The 16,326-nt window shown below is 36.7% G+C and overlaps 1 non-coding gene across 1 annotated transcript; it reads right to left on the bottom strand.

Annotated features, from left to right (window-relative positions):
• Positions 1-5,458: 5,458 nt before the first annotated feature.
• LOC128285804 (small nucleolar RNA R71) lies at positions 5,459-5,565 on the bottom strand. Its single transcript, XR_008276352.1, has one exon. It is a non-coding gene; the product is annotated as a small nucleolar RNA R71 (small nucleolar RNA).
• Between the last annotated feature and the right edge of the window lie 10,761 nt (positions 5,566-16,326).

Genomic DNA, 16,326 nt, shown 5'->3' with positions numbered 1-16,326 from the left:
GGGAAGGAAAAAGTGATCGAATAGCAGTAAAAGCCGTTCGACAACATCCGAAGTAAGTCCTCAAGAAGTGACCTTACTTGAATTATGTGGAATGAAATATGGATGTATTGATTATTGATTTATGTGTGTATGAGTATTCGAATGATACCCGGCTAAGTCCCGGCGATTATGTTAGTGATTATAATTGTGTTTGAGCCTTAGTAACGAAAATAAATATGTATGTCCAATGATTATTGATGTATGTGTGCATGAGAAATTGATTGATATCCGGGCTAAGCCCAAGACAATTATGCTGGAAATTATAACCGGTTAAGACCAAGGCAATTGTGCTAGTGGCTACATCCGGGCTAAGACCAAGGCATTCGTGCGAAGTCATTCTATCCGGCTAAGACCCGAAGGCATTTGTGCAAATCGTGATATCCGGTTAAGTCCCGTGAGGCCTTGGTGCGGGTTACCATAACCGGCTATGTCCCGGGCGATTGATCGAGTAGCGACATCCGGTTAAACTCAAAGGTATGCGATTTGAAAATTATAAGCTTGCTGGAAAATTTCAGCTAATGCACTTGTGAAATTTCCCAATGACAAGGTAAGTGCGGTGTGTGCTTTGCTGCGCTAGGAGTAAGAGCGTGTGAATATCCGCTCCTATGATGGAACGAGTTATCGGCCTTAATGAAGCCGTTATTTGTGTATGAACATAAGAGTTGGGATGGTGAAGTAAGTATGATTATGTGAATGTGCATTAATGAAATGATGCATTTAACTATGTGAATGTATTGCTGTAATTAGAGTTGATTATATTCCTTGAGACTTACTAAGCATAAAAATGCTTACTCATTGCTTTGGCTCTCAGTTTTCTAGATTTCGCTCGATAGCAATCGGATTCGGGATCGTTGAAGTCGAAGTCATCCACACTATCAAGCCCCCATTTTGGTATAAATTCTTGGTTGAACTTGAAATGGCATGTATAGGACTACCCCTTGTTGGTTTAAATATGTTATGATGTATATGTGTACGGCCATGCGAAAATGGCTCGTAATAGTGAAGTATCAACTTAAACTATTTGCGGTTTGTATATATATATATGGTTTCATGATGTGACTATGAATTGGAAATGGGAATGTTGGTCACATGATCAGCCATTGGCATGGTTAAAATGATCATATGTGGACCTATGTAAGGCAAGACTAGTTGGTTCATGGAGACTACAAAATAGGTAAGACCTACCTTAAAACAGATGCTGCCAGCTGCAGTAACGTGAATGTGAAAAATCACCAAAATTTGTAGGAATGGTATTAAATAGTGAATCAGCTATTTAAATGAACATTGATGAGTCTATTTTCATATGGAAGAAACGAAATGGTCATAGGAGTTACATGTTAAGAGATATTAAAGCTATTGTGAGACAGGGCCAGAACGGTTTCTGGGTCCCCTGTCGCAACTTTAAAAATTTACTATAAATTATCCAGAAATAATTAGGAGACATACCTTATATGTACAGATTCCATTTTGTGTCTAGTTTTGATTAGAAACAAACGGCACCAGCATTAAAGCCCTGTACAGAGAGATATTCAAGTTATACCGCGCAAAGGTCAGAGCAGTCAATCGATGTAACATGGGTGACTTTAACTAATAAACTGTACCAATTGGCCCGACCAAAAATTCTAGAAATAAATCCATGGATGGATATATGAGTATAAATTCAGGGAAAATTTACAAAACCAGTTTCCGAGTTTTGAAACTCGAGATATGATTTTTAAGGCGACAGTGACGCAGTTTTTCCAGCCTGACTGGAAATGTCCAATGAATGGGCAAAACAAGTGAACTTGGCTTGCTAACCCCTCGTGTCCGACACCGGCGATGGTCTCGGGTTCGGGGTGTTACAGAACATTTAGCATTCATTTCACAATCATCATAGCATCATAGTCATACATCAATACAGAGTCCCTTACATAGGCCAACGAGACCTTAAAGATGCTTTAGAAAAAGGTCGGGACTAAACCGAGCTCATACAAAATTTTTTGAAAATTAAACATTTTTTTCAAAGTTATACAGGTTACATGCCCGTGTGAACAAGCCGTGTGACTCACACTGCATTAGACAAGCCCGTGTGTCTAGACCGTGTCAAATTAGGGGATACATACTGACTTAATCACACAGCCTCAAGACATGCCCGTCTGTCTTGGCCGCCGTCGGAACTGACTTGGGCCACATGGCTAGCCACATGCCCGTGTGCCTTGCTCGTGCTCAAGAATGACTTAAAATCGTAGGGTACCCAAGGGACACATGACCGTGTTACATGACCGTGTGTCACACACGGCTGAGACACACACGCGTGTCTCTGCCCATGTGGACAAAAATAGGCCATTTGAAAAACCAATTTTCCACCCAATTTGGGTCAAGCCTACAAGCATCAAACCAAGAACATTTGCACTATATTTCAGCCAATTTCAATACCAAAACAGACATCATTCATGCCATATCATTAACAACAAAATCATGCTTGTAACATATACCAAAACATGCCATCCCATAAGTCAAAATCATACCAAAACATATAGTTTCATAATCTCTAATCATATAATCAAATCTCATGCCATAACCTTACAAATTCCATACTAGGCACATTCCAAAAACTTACCAAATTGACCAGCTCTCTTGGCCACCCAAAACACTTCACATAGATAAAATTTCATCACATAATTCATTCTAAAAACTCTTTTATATACACAACCAAAACCAAGCCAAATCATATGGCTAGATATATATACACTTCACAACACATAACCAAATCCTCTAGCCTATACATGCCATTCTTCAATATATACATTTTCACAAGGTGCCAAAATAAAGTTTGATAGTTTGGTGATGATCCTCGACAATCCTCGAGCTCCCGATAGCTACGATATCTATAAAACAATGCAAACACATACAAAGTAAGCTTTCAAAAGCTTAGTAAGTCATATACAAATAAACTTATCAACTTAAGCATATAAACATCACAAAATACATATACTTCATGGCCAAGATACTAACATATACCACATAGTTTACATACAAATCACATATTTCCAATCCATATGCTCATATAACATATTTTCTCATAATTATATCATATGTTCATAAAGGTACATGTACTTACCTTTCATTCTCAACATGGTGTACAATTCAAACGTACCTAATTTGGATGCACATTTCATATAATCATTCGTATCTCAGAATGCCCGTTGAACTGTTCAGAATTATTAGGATACACGGATAACTCGAAAAGCTCGTACAATGCCAACGTCCCAAATGTGGTCTTACATGTAATAAAATATCGATGCCACAGTCTGAGATAGGGTCTTACACGAAATCAAGCACGATGCCAACGTCCCAAATGTCGTCTTACACGAAAATACATATCGAATCCTATGTCATGACATATGTATCCTGTTAAACCGTAATTTATACATATTTTTACCCCATGTTTAACACATTTTATGGATGACTTCCCATTAGAATTGGTGAATTCGATGCTCCTAATGCTTTAATTTCATGTTTTATACCAAGGAGAGCATAGGAAAGCAAAAGGAATAAGAAACGGTCCAAAAAATGGAGAAAATGGGCCAAAGTACGAAATCAACAAGGCCTGGACCTCCTCACACGGGTGGACCACACTGTCGTGTCAATTTGCCAGGCTCGAGCACGGCCTGAAGTAATCACACACGGGCGTGTCCCTACCGAGCCCAAGTTGAGTCCAACTCGGCAAAGGCTAATTTTGAGGGCTCTTAGGCATTGCAAAGCCTATAAATACACCATAGAGGAGGAAGAAAAGGCACAGAGAGAATAGGGGGCCAGGAATTACCCCAATAATGCCGATTGATCCATCTCAGAAGCTAGATTCATCATCAAGACTGAAGATCTCTCCTCAATTTCCCTTCAGGAGTTTTGGGTTTTCTTTATGTTTTGTATTCTTTATTATCCTGAGATGTTTTCTTTTTTAGTTATGAATTAAATCCCCTAAATACCTAAGGGGAATGAAACCTAAGACAAATCTTGTTATTATTTTCTGAATCGTATGATAAATATTTAACTAGTTCCTAATTAAGTGTTCTTAATTCTTGCTTTGATATCCAAGGATACTGATTCAAGATAACCTCTTATTCAGAGGAGGAATAGACCCAGTCTAAGAGTACATTTGTCATAATTAAGCGGAGTTGATTGTGCGCCTAGACATAGGGTGACAAGATTTTGCCAGATTAGGGTGAAACCTAATAAAGGGATCCATAGATCGAGTTAATGCAACCCTAGAGTGTTAATTAGAGAAAAGTCTCAGTTATTCAATCTAGGGATTAGACATTATTAGTCTTGAATAGGGATAATAAATAACTTATGGATTTCTACGGAACAAGTTAAATGAATAAATCGTCCGATTCGGAGCCAGAATAACAAGTACAGTCTAGGTGGATTTTTCCTTAGGTATTGCCTTCATTCAATCGATTTTCCCAAAAGCAATTTCCCAATTGTATTCTCTATGAGTTCTTAGTTTAGATAATTAGTTAGTTAAAACAAAAACCTCTTTATTCTTCGGCTAGATAATAAAAAGACAGCCATTACTAGAACTTTTAGTTCCTTTGGGTTCGACAATCCGGTCTTGCTAAAACTATACTACTGTTCGATAGGTACACTTGCCTATATCGCGATAATAGTTAGTTCAAGAACGAGTAATTAGAAATATTTAAAACCTATCATGAAATCACGCGATCAAGTTTTTGGCGCCGTTGTCGGGGACTAAGATGTTAGGAACACTCAATTTTTATTACTTTAGCCATTTATTTTTCTTGCAATTTAATTTATTATTATTATTTATTAAATTTTTTTCTTTCTCTTGGCAGGTTTTTGTAGTTTATGACTAGAAGAAACCCGTCAAGACCACAACTTTTTGACGAAGAAATCGATCGCATAGTATGTAAAAACCAAAGAAAAATAAGGCGAAGCTTAAGATACATAGAGAACAAGCAAGAAGACGATACTCAAACCCCAACTTAAGAGATGGCTGAAAACCAAGACAATCGGCTACCTCCTGCAATTGCGGCTAATCAAAATCCTACTTTAAGCACTATGTATGATTCTGCTAAACCTTCTTTAACAGGAACTGAATCTAGCATAGTTAGACCTGTGTAGATGTAAATACTTTTGAACTGAAGCCTAACACAATTCAAATGATCAATAGTTTGTTCAGTTTGACAGTTTGTAGGATGAAGATCCCAACACTCACTTAGCAAACTTTCTGGAATTTTTCAATACATTTAAAATCAATGGCATTTCTGATGATGCCATACGTCTTCGGTTGTTTCCCTTTTCATTGAGGAATAAAGCTAAACAGTGGTTGAACTTATTACCACGAGGGTCAATTACTACTTAGGAACAAATAACCGAAAAATTTTTACTCAAATACTTTCCGCGAGCTAAAACAACTAAATTACGTAATGATATCTCTTCGTTTGCATAGATAGACTTAGAAACAGTTTACGATGCATGGGAAAGATACAAAGAATTACTAATAAAGTGCCCTCACCATGGGTTACCACTTTGCCTTCAGGTTCAAACATTCTATAATGGCTTCAATCCTTCGACTCGACAAATGGTTGACGCAGCTGCTGGCAGAACCATCAACAATAAAACACCTGAAGATGCCTATGAGTTTATAAAGGAGATGTCACTGAATAACTATCAGTGGCAAGTCATGAGGACTAAGCCAACTAAAGCAGCAGGCGTTTATAACGTTGATTCGGTTACTATGCTGTCAAACCAGGTAGAACTTCTAAATAAAAAGATTGATGGTTTTCTTAGTTCTTCATAGGTTTACCCAGTAATGCAGTGCGAAGCAAGTGGAGGTGGACCAAACCAATTGGAATACCAACCTTATGGCCACAACATGGATAACAAGCAATTAAATTACATGGGTAATAATCCTTGACCTCCAAACAATCCATATAGTAACACTTACAATGCAGGTTGGAGGAACCACCCCAATTTCTCATGGGGCGGTCAAGGAAATCAAAGACCACAACATCCTCCGAGTATTCAACAACCACCCTACCAACAGGAAAAGAAGCTGAACCTTGAAGAGATGTTCTCAAAGTTTATATCAGTGTCAGAAACCTATTTTCAGAACACTGAGACAGCACTTAAAAATCAATAAGCATCGATCCAAGGGCTTGAAACTCAAATAGGCCAGCTTTCCAAACTAATCTCCGAATGACCACAAGGTAGCTTGCCAAGTAATACTGAACCCAACCTAAGGGAATAGCTCAACGCAATTAATATTCAAGATGAAAAAGGATTTGTTGAGCCTGAGCCAAAACTGAGGCAAGAAACTATGGTAAGCAAAGGTCAAGGTAAGGTAGATCACAATACAAACAAATCGGTGAACGTCGAATATAAACCTCGTGTGCCATACCCCAACGCGACAAGGAAAGACCGCTCAGATGAACAATTTGGTAAATTCCTTAAACTCTTAAAAAATTACACATTAACTTACCGTTTATTGAAGCCCTGTCACAGATGCCAAACGCAATAAAATTTTTAAAAGAGCTTTTAGCAAATAAGCAGAAGTTGGACGAGGCGTCGTATGTGGAGTTAAACGCAGTGTGCTCAGCTATTCTGCAAAATAAGCTACCAAGCAAACTAAAAGATCCAGGGAGTTTTACGATTCCTTGCTTAATTGGTAATTTAGATGTTAATAATGCATTACCTGATTTAGGGGCTACTATCAACGTTATGCCCTACAAAATGTTTAAATAATTAATTCTTGGGAAACCCAAACAGACTAGGATGAACATTCAATTAGCAGATAAAACTATAAGATTTCCTAGGGGTATTATTGAAGATGTGCTAGTTCAAATTGATAAATTTATATTTGTTGTTGACTTCATTGTTTTAGACATAGAGGAGGATAGCAACACTCCTTTAATTATAGGAAGGCCCTTTTTAGCAACTGCTAAAACAATTATTGATGTTGTCACAGGTAAGCTCACGCTTCGCATAGGAGACGAAACAATCACCCTTCAAGCTTGTAATTCTGGCAACACATCGAAAATTGAAGGGGATCATCTAAACCATTCTATTAAAACTGACCATATGATACAACCCACTTTACAGGAGATAAGTCTAAAGGTAGTACATGAGCCATTCTCGGGCAATAGTAGAGGACTTATTCATGAAGATCGAAGGCTACAAATCGAGGAGCTAGATGAATGGCGGACGCATAAACCGAGAACACCTGACAAACCAAATCTTCTACGGAACAAGGTTAATACCTTTCCAAATCAAGTTAAGGTTGGAGATAGAGTCTTATTTGATGCCGCAGATCCCCACATTGTCACTACCACACCGGATGAAGAAATCCCTCTTACGGTACTCAGCATTTTCCCATTCAGTACGGTTAAGGTGAGTCATCCCAAGTTCGGCACTTTTAAGGTAAACAACACACTTTTGATGTGATTGATCGCAGGAATGAGGAGTATAAACTCCTCAAACCACCATGATCATTCAACGGAAAGGTAAGTCAAGCTTAGACTATAAATAAATGCTTCTCGGGAGGCAACCCGAGCACTAACTGTATTAAATTCTTTAAAATTTAGTATTCGACATCTAACGTACTAATAGAACATTTGAATACAGGGTTCCCAACTCCACACGACCGCTCACACGGTCATTCTTAAGGCCGTGTGACCAATACGAATGGAAACACGGCCGTACGAAAAAAGGGTAAAAAGATTTTCCCAAACACGAGCTGTGATAAAATGCCACGACCATGTGACATGGCCGTGGTCAAATCTACCAAATGAACACGAGCGTGCGACATGCCCGTGTCTAGCACCCGTGGACAACACTATCAAAATAACACGGGTGTGTGTAGAGCTACACGACCGTGGGAGAAGCGAAACATATCACACACGATCGTGTAACATGATCATATAACCACACGGCCTATACACACGCGTGCGGAAAAATGTGTGTGACACCTTAATTAATTCGGATGACGAACACGGCCGAGCCACGACCCTGCAGGTGCGTGCACTACCGTGCCGATTGAGAAATTAGAATAATTCTTTTATTTTATTTTTCTTTCATTAATTTTTTAAGATTCATTTGTTTTACTTTTAAACACGGCTTATCTTTGTAACTACTATCAAGATTATTCTTTTCACTCTCTTTTTATCATTCAGAATCATGCTTGACATCCAGATTTATTTCCAATACTCAATCTCGCCAATCCAAGAATATCATCCATTCTTAATACAGGAAGTTTCACTTCTCCCCTTAACTTATTTTTATACTCTAATATATATCTTTGTTTATTGAGAACAATGTACGTCTTAAGTGTGGGGGGATATTTATTTCATTATCAGAAAAATCCCTGAATGACTACTTTATTCTCTTGAAAAGCTCTCATATTATATTTAGGATAAATTTTGATTGATTTATGATTTTTGTTGATATATCTTGAATTAAAACATAGGCATTTATGCATTGATTGTTTAAACTTCAAGACATTAGAGAATCAAGCATGACAAGTTGATTTTTAAGAATTTAAAATCATAGATTGTTTCCCCAAAGTTTAGGTATTACTTTGAGTTGGAATTCACAAGTTTTAAACATCAAAAAGCCATAATTTTTGTGAGATTTTTGAGCCTTTTGAGCATCTATTGATTATTTTATGCTCACTTTTATTATTGCTTTGAGTGCGTCAGTATTGAACTGTTATTCTAGAACTTGCTTGATTATGCATGTCGAGACCACACCATTTGATTTGATTTGTCAAATGATTAAGGCACTTAGTATTAACCCACTCATGCCATGAAAAGCCTACCTTCACAGTTAATCCCTAGTAAACCCCCTTGAACCTAACAAGACATTTCCTGTATTACCCTTAATATTAACCCTTAACCCATTATTGTTGAAATCCCCTAAATTAATCCTTATTTTTGTCGAGATTTGAGTTGAACAAATTGCTTACCTATGTCTTGTTCTTAATAGTTAGTCTATGTTATTTAACTTGTTCTTAAAGAAAAAATTGTATTCGCATTAGTAATTCCATATTCTGAAAAGAAGCTCTATTGTACGCAAGTGATGATTAACTCTTTTTCTAGTTAGGCAATTTTCCAATTCAATCTCGATTCTAACCTTTTCTTCCAGCTTGTGACCACACCCCTTAACCAAGCCTCATTACAACCCTCTAAAGACCTTTTGATTGATGTATCATCTTAAATTACAGTGGTGGAGATTTGATTCTCATGCAAGCCTATGGTAATGACCTTTCATTATTGACTATTGAGTGCTTCATTTATTTTCCTTAAACACCTCGAGTGATTTGAGTGATTCTTTAGTGAGGATGTGAAACTCTGTGATATTCTGAATCGAAGATAATTACTTAGGTGAGGGGAGACACCTATGTTTTCGGAATAAAATGCTCAACTTCAGATGTTTGAAACTTTTATGTTCTTTTAGTTGAATTCTCAATGTATCATTACCTATGGATTAATTTGATATATTATCGATAAAAATTATAATTTAAGAAGAATTTGTTTTGATTATGAGTTGAGAATTTTACTTGAGGACAAGCAAATGCTTAAGTGTGGGGGTATTTGATAAACTGTAATTTATACGTATTTTTAGCCATTGTTTAACGCATTTTATGGATGATTTCCCATTAGAATTAGTGAATTTGATGCTCCTAATGCTTTAATTTCATGTTTTATACCTAGGAGAGCATAGGAAAGAGAAACGGGCCAAAAATGGAGAAAATGGGCCAAAGTACGAAATCAACACGGCCTGGACCTCCTCACACAGGTGGACCACACGGCCGTGTCAATTTGGCAGGCTCGAAGTAATCGCACACGAGCGTGTCACACGGACGTGTCCCTACCGAGCCCAAGTTAAGTCCAATACGAAAAAGGCTAATTTTGAGGGCTCTTAGGCATTGCAAAGCCTATAAATACACCCAAGAGGAGGAAGAAATGGGACACAGAGAATAGGGGGCAAGGAATTACCCCAAGAATGTCGATTGATCCATCTCAGAATCTGGATCCATCATCAAGACTGAATATCCCTCCTCAACTTCCCTTCAGGAGTTTTGGGTTTTCTTTATGTTTTATATTCTTTATTATTCTAAGATGTTTTCTTATTTAGTTATGAAATAAATCCCCTAAATACCTAAAGGGAATGAAACTTAAGACAAATCTTGTTATTATTTTCTGAATCATATAATAAATATTTAACTTGTTCTTAATTATGTATTCTTAATTGATTCAAGATAACCTCTTATTCAGAGGAGGAATAGACCCTGTCTATGAGTACATTTGTCTTAATTAAGCGGAGTTGATTGCGCGCCTAGACATAGGGTGACAAGATTTTGCCAGATTAGGGTGAAAACTAATAAGGGGATCCATAGATCGAGTTAATGCAACCCTAGAGTGTTAATTAGATAAAAGTCTCGATTATTCAATCTAGGGACTAGACGTTATTAGTCTTGAATACGGATAATAACATAACTTAGGGATTTCTACGGAACAAGTTAAGTGAATAAATCGTCTGATTCAGAGCCAAAATAACAAGTATAATCTAGGTGGATTTTTCCTTAGGTATTGCTTTCATTCAATCGATTTTCCCAAAAGCAATTTCCCAATTCTATTCTCTATGAGTTCTTAGTTTAGATAATTAGTTAGTTAAAACAAAAACCTCTTTATTCTTAGGCTAGATAATAAAAAGACAGTCATTACTAGAACTTTTAGTTCCTTTAGGTTCAACAATCCGGTCTTGTTAAAACTATACTACTATTCGATAGGTACACTTGCCTACATCGCGATAATAGTTAGTTCAAGAACGAGTAATTATAAATATTTAAAACCTATCACAAAATCACGCGAACATATCCTAACTATGGTTCGTACGAGGCTTTTCGGACGTTGGAAATTTCTCGATACTTTCTCGAATATCTCATATTCAATTCAATAAGCCATTCAACATTGTTCAATAGCATTTAAACATAAGTAAACCATTACAAACACATTTATTTGTATATACACTTACCTCGTACAAATTCGGATAGACGAACTCGGCTACTCGACGACTTTTGACTTTCCCCGATCTAATTCTATTTTCTTTAGTTCTCGATCTATATAAATTCTAATTTAACTCTTTTATTTACCATATCATTCAAATCAATCTAAAAACACATATTTAAGGCATTTTACAAATTAGCCCTCACATTTCCATATTTTGACAATTTAGTCCCTAATCACAAAAATCACAAAATACACAAAATTGCTTTGCACACATTCCTAGCCGAATTCTCATACTACTCATATAAGCCCATATGTTTCATTTATTTCACATTTTATTCCCTCAATTTACAAATTTCATAATTTAGTCCAATTTACTCAAATTCATCAAAAATTCAAATACAAAGTATGTTAACCTAAAACATATCTTTCATTTACCAACAACTAAATTCTCAAAGCTTATAATTCATCAATAGCATAATTCAAAATCATCAACAAAATCAAAAATTGAGACATGGGCTTGATAGTATTCATAGCAACGATTACAAAAACATACAAATTATCAAAAACCGATCAAAAATCATACCTCAATTGAGTAATATGAATGCCGAAAGCTTGAACCCTAGAAATGGTGCTCTTAATCTCTTATTTTTGGAAAAAAAAAAGGAAATATGGGCAAAAAATGCATGTTTTATTATAATAATAACATTAATTTATATAATTACTAATATAACCTTTTTCAATTCATTTAAAATCCACTATGTAATGTCCAACATTGTCTATTCATAAATCTAAAGGTCTAATTACATCTTAAGGACCTCACATTTAAAAAGACATAGCAAATAGGCATTTTAACAATTAGAAGGCCACTTTTACATTTTACGCGATTAGGTCCTTTTATCAAATTGAGCACACAAACGATTTAATTTTCATACAAAACTTTCATACAGGCTAATTCACATATTATAGGCATGGAAAATAATATTAAAATATTTTTTAATTCAGATTTGTGGTCCCGAAACTACTATTTCGACTAGGGTCTAAACCAAACTATTACACAAGTTGCCAATACACATAGTCGTGGTCAATACGCATAGTCGTTGTCAATACACATATTGAAACATCATTCAAATAAAATCATATAGTCCCTAATATGAGCCCTCAATGCCTAAAACAAACATTAGAAGCGATTTGGTACTAAACCAAGAACTCAGGGAAATTTTCAAAGAATAGAGGCCCGTGTGGCCCAACCGTGTGTCTCACACGGCCAAAGACCTGTCCATGTCACAGGCTGTGCAGACATTCGAAATCAAAACACATGGCCGTGTCCCAGCCCGGGTCTTACCCCGTGTAACTCCCTGACTTGGGTTTCACGACCAACCATTAGCTCGTGTGACTAGCGAGTGTACCATACGAAATGGCCTCACACGCCCGTGTGCTAGGCCATGTGAAAACTGGAGGGTATACTGACTTATGCTGTAACGCCCCTAACCCGTATCTGTCGTCAGACTAGGGTTAAAAGGTATTACCGGACGTATCAAAACATTTTATGATCAGTTAGTAAACATCATCTACATATCATAACATCATAGTCAAAAATCATCACAAAGTCCCTTTCTTAGGTCAACAAGACCTTAAACATGCTTTAGGAAGGGTTTGGGACTGAACCGAGCACATACAAAATTTTGCTAAAAATTAACAAATTTTTCAAAGTTACATAGGTCACACGCCTGTGTGGGCAGGCCGTGTGCCTCACACGGCATTAGACACGCTAGTGTGTCTAGGCTTTGGCAAAGCAGGGCATACATACTGACTTATCCACACGGCCACATGACACACTCGTGTGTCAGGCCGTGTGAAAATTAGGGAGGTTACTGACTTGGGTCACACGGCCGACCACACGCGCATGTGCCAGCCCGTGTGTCTATGCCGTGTAACTCACTAACTTGTTTTGACTAAGATGCAGGGGTCACACGATCGAATCACACACCCTTGTCAAGCATACCTACAAGCATTAAATGACATATAATTCATACCCAATTTGCAACCAAAACATTCTTAATTCACATAACAAATCTATTCATTCATCTATGGTCAACATTATTAATTCCACATCAAATCTTATGCCAAAATCATACCAAATTCTCAACTAAATCTTATATCAAACTTATCAAATTGACCATTTTCATTAAGCCATATATGAACCTATTACAAACACCATAATTCATCACATAACTTATGCCAAAAACAATCCATAGTCTAAACCACAATCAAGCTATATCACATAGCAAGATTTTCACATCTCAAACATATTAACATCGCTAGCCTATACATGCCATACTCCAATAATTACAATTTCAAATGTACCAAAATATCGATTGATAGTGTGATGACAATCCTTGACAATCCCCGAGCTCACAGTAGCTTCGATAATCTATAAAATAATGAAAAACACAAAAAAGTAAGCTTTCAAAAGCTTAGCAAGCCATATACAAATAAACGTAACACATAAGATAAATATAAGCTAATTTAACCATGGAATCCATAGAAAATTTCATACATAAGTTTCATAATTCATACCTAACTCACTTGTTCTTAATGCACTTGCATTTAACCACCATTCGTTCTTATGAAATTCACATGTCATTATTTATACACATACTCACATTTCATTCTTGAATAACATATACATTTCATACGTACCTGATTCGGATACTCATTCACATTTTCATTCCATTCTTGATATTGCCCGTTGAACCATTTGGAATTGATAAGGATACTCGGATAGCTCGTAAACTCATAAAATACCAACGTCCCAGATGTGGTGTAACACCCCGTACCCGAGACCATCGCCGGAGTCGGACACGAGGGGTTAACGGGCTTAATCCACTTGCTTGCAGTTCATTTTAAAAATTTCAGACGGTAGGCTAAGCGTGTCACTTGTCACCTTAAAAATCATATCTTGAGTTCCACACTCGGAAATCAGTTTCGTGATTTTTCCCTGAAACTAGACTCATATATGCATCTACAAATTTTTTTCTAGAATTTTTGGTCGGGCCAATTAGTACAGTTTATTAGTTAAAGTCTCCCTGTTACAGAGTACGACTACTACTGATCTTCCCGCATTACGATTTGGATATCTCCTGTCAGGGCTTTAATCTGATTCCGTTTGTTTCTCTGAAACTAGACTCGAAAGGAATCTGTACATATATGGCATGACTTCTAATTATCTCTGGTCAATTTATAATGAATTTCCAAAGTCGGAACAGGACTCCGAAACCGTTCTGGCCTGTCTCACGAAAACTTAAGTATCTCTTAACATACTGTTCATATGATCATTTCGTTACTCTCCAATGAAAATAAACTCGTCAAGGTTCGTTTACATAATTTATTCACTATTTAATTCCATTCCTACTATTTTTAGTGATTTTACACATCCACGTCCACTGCAATTGTCAAGATCTGCCTTTAAGGTAGGCTTTACCTATTTCATAGTTTCCATGATTCAACTAGCCCTTAAACATAAATAGCACAAAATGTGATCATGATTAACCATCCCAATGGCTAATCGTTTCCAAACATTTCCATACCCTTAATGAACAACATACAATGATTATAATACCATGCCCAAAGTATACTTAAGCCACTTTCGCATGGCTATCCAAATTACACAAAACCGAAAGGTACATGACCTACAACAAAAGGGTAGTCCTATACATGCCATTTCAAAGTTCAACCAAAATATACCAAAAGGAGCTTTGATAGTGTGGGCGACTTCGACTTCAAAAATCCCGAGTCCGATAGTGAAGAACCAAAATCTATAAAGCAGAGAATCAAAGAAACGAGTAGGCATTTAATGCTTAGTAAGTTTGAGTCATGAATTTAGACACAACCAAAGTATAGCATTTATGTAGCTAAACAGATAATTTCATATGCACAAATTCTCAATATCATACTTACTTCACATTACCAACCCTTATATTCATACACAAAGATCAACTTAGCCAAAGGCCGGTAGCTCATTTATCAAGCGGCGAATACTTATTTGTAAGGGCTCAACTAATTCAAAGCACATACTGAAACATACCTCATTGTTGGGATTTCACAAGCGTATTAACTGAATTTTTTTACAGACAAGTTCATTCATTCCCGAGTCACGTACCTTGAGTTTAACCGGATATAGCTACTCGTTCAAATGCCTTCGGACATAGCCGGTTATAGTAACTTCGCACAAATGCCTTCGGACTTAACCTGATTTAGTAACTCGCACAAATGCCTTCGGATCTTAGTCCAATTTAGTAACTCACACAAATGCCTTGAATCTTAGTCCGGATTTAGTAACTTCGCACAAATGCCTTGGATCTTAGTCCGGATATAGTCACTTAGCACAAAGCCTTGGGACTTAGCCCGACATCATTCGAATAACCATGCACATTTATCAATAAATCATGACACATTCAGTATTTCATTTTCATTAGCAAAACTCAAACACAAGGCACTTTTCACACTTGCAATTTCGGCTCAATAGCCACACACAAAAGAGCATGATTTTGATTTGCTTAAAACATGATCTAATCAAATCATAATCTAAGTTCCATTACTCGAAAACTTACCTCGGATGTTGTCGAGCGGCTTCAACAACAATTCGATCACTTTTCCTTTCCTTATCCAACTGTGGTCCCTAAGCTCTTGAGCTAATTCAAACAAATTTAACTTATTAAAGTCTCATTTTGCTAGCTTATGGCGAATATGACAAGGAGTTTGATAGGTCATATGGCCACCTTTTAGCTCAAATACACAATGATCATACACATTTTTAATCACATCAAGCAATTTAATACAATTCATTCGAACATCAAAAGAGAAGCTCAAGGTACTTAGCCCATATATACATTAGACATTAGAGTCGCATATGTACGAAATCACGAATCGAATTCAACATACTAGCTAATACTTCCCTTTAGCCGAATTTTCTAAGTCAAGCTAAAGCCATCAATAGGCTACCTATGGCCGAACATACCCATCAACTCATGTACTCATTCATGTGGCCGAACATACACATCTATGCTAAGGCCGATTGCAACACTTAATACATTCTACAAGTATGGTCACTTGTATTGACTAAACACCATTTGTTTCAAGTTCAAAACTTGGCTAATACACATATATACACTATTAAAGCATCCTCTCCCTTTCTATTAATTCAACACATGCATTACCCATAATATACAAAATTATATTCGGCCTTAGCACACAACTTGCTAGTCGATTCTTCTCC

The sequence above is a fragment of the Gossypium arboreum genome, chromosome 12 (assembly GCF_025698485.1).
Source record: "Gossypium arboreum isolate Shixiya-1 chromosome 12, ASM2569848v2, whole genome shotgun sequence".
Taxonomy (NCBI): domain Eukaryota; kingdom Viridiplantae; phylum Streptophyta; class Magnoliopsida; order Malvales; family Malvaceae; genus Gossypium; species Gossypium arboreum.
The sequence above is the reverse complement of the archived record's forward strand: the minus strand, read 5'-3'. Positions and strand labels throughout refer to the sequence as shown.